Source organism: Ambystoma mexicanum, chromosome 4q, assembly GCF_040938575.1.
Source record: "Ambystoma mexicanum isolate Mex_15411 chromosome 4q, UKY_AmexF1_1, whole genome shotgun sequence".
NCBI lineage: Eukaryota > Metazoa > Chordata > Amphibia > Caudata > Ambystomatidae > Ambystoma > Ambystoma mexicanum.
The window spans coordinates 317,918,990-317,925,446 of NC_090928.1; the positions used below are offsets into that span (position 1 = coordinate 317,918,990).

The 6,457-nt window shown below is 39.8% G+C and overlaps 1 long non-coding RNA gene across 2 annotated transcripts; it reads left to right on the forward strand.

Moving 5' to 3' along the window:
• The first annotated feature begins 2,069 nt into the window (after positions 1–2,069).
• LOC138468514 (uncharacterized) lies at positions 2,070–3,776 on the forward strand. Of its 2 annotated transcripts, XR_011268294.1 has the most exons (4): positions 2,070–2,161; positions 2,620–2,724; positions 2,864–2,945; positions 3,314–3,776. It is a non-coding gene; the product is annotated as an uncharacterized lncRNA (long non-coding RNA). The 2 variants fall into 2 exon arrangements; XR_011268293.1 differs by lacking the exon at positions 2,864–2,945.
• Positions 3,777–6,457: the final 2,681 nt, after the last annotated feature.

Below are 6,457 nucleotides of genomic sequence, written 5' to 3' on the forward strand. Positions count from 1 at the left end.
TTATTAAACCTTTGGCAATGGCGACGCCTACATTTCTGTTAGATTCTAGGGATGTTATTAATTTGGTGGAAGGCCTTCCATTTGATGCCTCCAAACAGATCTTGGTGGCCTTAGATATAGAGGCTCTTTATACCAATATTCCCCAAGATAAGGCTATTCAGTGCTTACAAATTATGTTGGACCGCCGACCATCTGCACATACGGTTCCCACTAATTTTTTGACCACATGTGTGGAATTGGTTCTTTGTAACAGTTTTTTTAAGTTCAAGGATGAGTTTTTCACACAAACTAAAGGCACGTCAATGGGCTGTGCATTTGCCCCCAACTTGGCTATTATTTTTATGGCCTTGTTTGAAGAGAATTTTGTTCTGAATGATGGTAATCCCTATATTACTAACATCAAGTTATACCGTCGGTATATTGACGACATCTTACTGCTATGGGAGGGTGATATTGCCACACTTGAACTTTTTGTTCAGTGGCTTAATCAAGTAGACATCAACATCAAATTTACCCTGGAACACTCTACCTCCCGTATCGCGTTCCTAGATCTATCTATTTACAGCGAGGATGGGTTCCTGCAGACCGAGCTCTATAGAAAACCCACAGAAAGGAACATGACACTACAGTTTGAAAGCCAACACCCTAAAAGTCTTTTACGTAATCTCCCTTATGGGATGTTTTTACGGTTACGCCGCAATTGTTCCAACCTTATACAATTTAATACTCATGCGGACGTACTACAGACTAGATTGCTAGATCGCGGATACCCGCGTAAACTTATCAAACATTCAAGAAAAAGAGCGCGATATACCAATCGGGATGCCCTTTTAAGACCTAAAAACAAAATTGTGGACAAAGAACAGTTAGTTTGTGTGTCCACTTTTTGCCAACATAGTGAGACAATTAAAGCTATTGTTCTGAAAAATTGGAGGATCCTTAATTCCACAGATCTCCAGCTAGAGAAACCTTTATTTGCTTTTAAAAAAAGCAAAAATTTAGGGCAGAAACTAACCCGAGCCTCCAGACTTCCTGTTCGCATTAACCAGGTCAGAGATATTAACCTGAATCAGGTTAAAGGCCATTATCCGTGCACTTCGTGCGCAGCTTGTAAATTTTCTAAAAAAATTACAGACTTTTCTTACAATGGTAGATCTTGGGCACTACGTACATTCACTACGTGCAAAAGTAAGAATGTTATTTATGCTATCCAGTGCCCGTGTCAGCTTTTGTATGTAGGAAAAACCTCTAGGGAAGTCCATCTACGTATCAATGAGCACCGGTCTAAAATTAGAACACGCAACCTTTCGGCTCCACTAGTGATTCATTGCGTAGAAATGGGACACAACCCAGACTCTTTAATCTGGTTTTGTTTGGAAAAATGTTTTGCTAATAATACAATACAACTGGCTAATAAATTGTCCTACAAAGAACAAATGTGGATGTTTAATTTAAAAACACTCCACAAAGGCCTTAACACATTGGAGTCGTGGGACTTCAATAGTCGCTAGCAAGCTTGTTCTGCATTTCTCTATTTGCCCTCTATGGCTATTATGACTGTTTAGCTATTTAGTTTAATTGACACAATTTAACATCTTTTACATTAGATTATCGCCTTTTCAGCCAAGGCTTTTTACCATCTTTCTTGCCTATCTCTGGTCTAAAAACACTCTTTTAGTCATTGTATAGTAGCTCCAGAATTGCTTAGAGATACAGGGCCTGTTATATGGTTCTGGCCTAAATTGGACTACAACTCCCAGAATTCACTTGGTGTGGTGATGGCAGCCCAAAATTTATTTACGCTGCTTTTTAGTCTGATGTTCATCCTTTTCTAGTATTTATTTAGTATTATTTTTTCTATCAGCAGCGGCGTTTTTTTCATCATCATTTCCTTTTAATTTGGGCTGCATTATTTGCATTATTTGCGCTTTGTTCTGCTCGTGGAATGTCTTTACTGGCATCACTTGCTGACATGCGCAGTCAGTCTTTAGTTTTGCCTTTAAAAAGGCTTTTGTTTACTATTGGCTGTAGCCAGCCACTCCTTGCAGGTCCCTACACGCATGCGTAGTGTTTCGAATTTACAACTAGTTTCAAACAAAGAGATTACCATCTGTTCTCCCTCGTTGCTGGACAATTCCATTATACAGCAACCGTTTTGCAGGTAAGCGTGTGGCCAGCCTTCCTGCAATGTTAATAGCTTTTCAGCTTCAGTCCTCTGCATAATTAACTTTGCAGCGTCGCCCTTTAGACTACTGTTTGTTGCCTTTGAGCTCACTATTACATTTCAATTGTGCGAGCTGCTCCAATTGATTTATTTGGCACTTCGTGTGTTTATATTTAAACATAGCACCCTTTATCTTAGATAGCTGCCATTTGCCCTTAAGTTTACCTTCTCATTTCAATTGTGCTCGTAGCTCCATTTGATTTATTGGGCTTTTTGTGCATTTACATTTAAACACCTTTTGGATCCCCCAGAACGGTGTGGTTGTCTGTAGGCTTCCTCCCATTTTATTGGAGATCTTTTAGAGGCATTTCATACAGTGCCCTTGTACTCTGGTAAGCCGTGGGTCACTGCTTGCCATTTAACATTGTAATGAAGCTCTTTTGCCACTTTTGTAGTCATTTACAGACGGCGTTGAAGGCTCAGGCTAAGTTGCGCTGCCTCTTCACTTTTCAAATACATGCAGCGCTGGATCATCTTAAACTGCATGGGGCGCCCTCCAGGTGAGCTATTATTATTATTTTTGCCTTAGTCATAGGCACTCCACTTTGAACCTAGGTTTTTTATTTATTTTTTTATTTTTTTATATATATTTTTTTATTTATCTGACCTAGTGCATTCTGGTCTTGTTTCTGGTTTCAGGTTATGTTTTAGTCCTGAATTGTCTCGCGTGACTGGCCACACTACACTGCATAGATTTTTGCAGCAGCTAGGTTTTCATCAGGTTAGTCCACTACTAGTTCTTTTTAGATACAGACATTGCCATTGGTCAGGCTTTTTTGGTATTTAGATATATATTATTATATATATACATTCTTGTTGCCGATCCACCATGGTCTTGAAGGTTCCCTTTCATCTTGCACGGTTCTCTTTTGGGAGTCACTTACCCTCTTGTTCTGGTTTACACAGCTGTTGTAGCGGGGGCCGTATATGCTTATTTTCACTATGGTATACACGGTTCTTAATTGTTTTTAATAACTTAGGCTGCTAGCAGCAGTCCTTTTTCTCCTTCTTTAATTGTATGTTACAGGCAGTCGGCAAAGACTTTTTCATGTAGTAGCTTATAGTCGCTTTTGCGTACTTGTTTTTCAGAATGGTAACACCCACCTCCTGAGGAAGACGTTCAGTTAACCACCACTACACGTCGAAACCGGTCGAGAGAAAAAATTCTACAGGGATGTGATCTTTGCATTTGTTCTTCCTATCCACCCTGACAATAGATTGTTTGTGAATTATTTCTATTGTTTGTAAACACCGCAATAATGAGTGTTATTATGGGGACTAGTTATGAATTCCTCTTCCCCATTGGTTCTTAGCATGTTTTCTGTGTTTTTAGTACTTTGGATGTATGCCACGGTATGATGAGTTGTGTGTGTATGTATGTACTATGTATGTTGAGTATGAGTGATGAAGTTTTAGCCGATTTTCGGCATATTGTTGCTGCTGTTCTGTTATGTTAAAATGATCAGTGTATAATAATTTTGAGTGATTTATTCACTAGTTTTCAATTTTTGTATCACCTTTAATAAATTTGGATACATTTTTTCTAAACATATTTTGCTCTGGACATATCTTTTCTGTTTCTTGATGTTATTATAATACTCTGGTCCAGAGGCTAGAGTTACCCTGCTCCTTTCAGTGTTTGCATTATTTCAGCCCACGGCTGTGCAGGTTTTCCTGTTTGTTAAGTAGTTTCTTGTTGTTTGGATGTGAATTCCCTTTTAATAATTTACTTCAGCTTTGTATTCTTCAGAACCAGATCCGTGACTAGTCTAGTGGAGAGAACCAGATAGACCATGGCTGAATCGGATACTATTTCGTTTACAGAAGCCCAAATAGCCGAGCTTATAGAGGGTCCTTCATTCTTTGATAATTTACAATTACCCAACCAAGAGATTAATATCTCGGGGGACGCGGTCCTTAGACTAAAAAAGAAGCAGTTTCGCACTGAAATGCATGGGCATGTTTTAAAACAATATCTTAAATCCAGTATTATTCCACAGGGTTTACAAGTTAAAATTATCCCGTGCCTATTCCTGGACGACACAGAATATAAGGTAGCATTTAGTCAGGTTGCCACAAAATGCAGCCGTGACCTCCTAGTTCTCACGATTACTACCGCTCAGAGAGTCAGCAAGAAAATTATGGAAACAGTGTTGGAGCAAGAGAAAGCCTTCTTATTAAATCCTCTCATTTCCGAAGCCAAACAAAAACTTGAACAAGTTGAGAAATCTCTTCAAGAATTTAAAAACATCACTATAGAAAAAAAGACCAACAAACTAAAAAAAGATATCTCAATGTTCAAAAAAGAGAGTGTATACCCTTATTTGGCTGAGGATTTTAACTTCCAAACGTTCTGGAAACAATCCAGTATCCAGAATGTGGGGTCGTACAGAAGACGTGGGGTCACCTTTTCTGACACATCTTCCAGTTCCTCTAGTAATGAAGATTCTACTAATTCGAATTTGGGGAACCACCCTTTTCGAGGAAGGGGCGGTCACAGAGGCCGCAGGAATTTCCAACAGGGCAGAGGCCCCCACGGGCAACCTTACTCGCAGGCTTTAAACGCCCCTCCACAAGGTCAGGGACATCGCGATTTTCAAACCCGCAACCGGTCGTACCGGTGGTGAAAGAGGCCCTTCCCATTTTTAATTTGTCTTCTCGAATTATTTCTGAACCTGAGCTGGCAATCCTAAAACGTGGCCTCTCCTTTGTTCCGACACAGACCCCGAGTGCTATGCACCTTACAAATGAAATCCAACAATTCCTCCGTAAGATTAGGCTAAGAGCCTTTTTTTCTGACAAAGAAAACACTTCTGAGCTTAATAAGTCAGGTCTGGTCAGACCTTCTTCTTTTACTCCCAATATAGCGGAACTTCCGGCTGAAGTCCTTGTCTTTGAAAAAATTGTGCTCAAAGAACTTGCTAAATGTCTCGAGAATCCCAGAAATAACATGAGGCCCAATCTTCAACTAGCTGAATTTCACGCCATCGAATCTCTCTCACAAGATCCATCCATTGTGATAAAGAGTGCTGATAAAGGCGGAGGTATAGTTGTTTGGGATTCGGGGTCATACGATCAAGAGGTCATTCGACTTCTTAACATTCCAGGTCATTACCGTAAAATGATTGCCGATCCTACTGCTTTGATTAAAAAGAAGATCTCCAGTCTTTCTGAAAAAGCACTTGAAGAGGGAATATTGTCTAAAAAAGAATTTGAGTTTATTAATTTCTCAGAGGAAAGAACTCCCCTTTTTTATATCATCCCCAAGATTCATAAGAACACATCTAACCCGCCTGGCCGTCCAATAGTTTCGGGATGCGGCTCTATTTTAGAGCCGTTATCCAAATACATAGATGTGTTTATTAAACCTTTGGCAATGGCGACGCCTACATTTCTGTTAGATTCTAGGGATGTTATTAATTTGGTGGAAGGCCTTCCATTTGATGCCTCCAAACAGATCTTGGTGGCCTTAGATATAGAGGCTCTTTATACCAATATTCCCCAAGATAAGGCTATTCAGTGCTTACAAATTATGTTGGACCGCCGACCATCTGCACATACGGTTCCCACTAATTTTTTGACCACATGTGTGGAATTGGTTCTTTGTAACAGTTTTTTTAAGTTCAAGGATGAGTTTTTCACACAAACTAAAGGCACGTCAATGGGCTGTGCATTTGCCCCCAACTTGGCTATTATTTTTATGGCCTTGTTTGAAGAGAATTTTGTTCTGAATGATGGTAATCCCTATATTACTAACATCAAGTTATACCGTCGGTATATTGACGACATCTTACTGCTATGGGAGGGTGATATTGCCACACTTGAACTTTTTGTTCAGTGGCTTAATCAAGTAGACATCAACATCAAATTTACCCTGGAACACTCTACCTCCCGTATCGCGTTCCTAGATCTATCTATTTACAGCGAGGATGGGTTCCTGCAGACCGAGCTCTATAGAAAACCCACAGAAAGGAACATGACACTACAGTTTGAAAGCCAACACCCTAAAAGTCTTTTACGTAATCTCCCTTATGGGATGTTTTTACGGTTACGCCGCAATTGTTCCAACCTTATACAATTTAATACACATGCGGACGTACTACAGACTAGATTGCTAGATCGCGGATACCCGCGTAAACTTATCAAACATTCAAGAAAAAGAGCGCGATATACCAATCGGGATGCCCTTTTAAGACCTAAAAACAAAATTGTGGACAAAGAACAGTTAGTTTG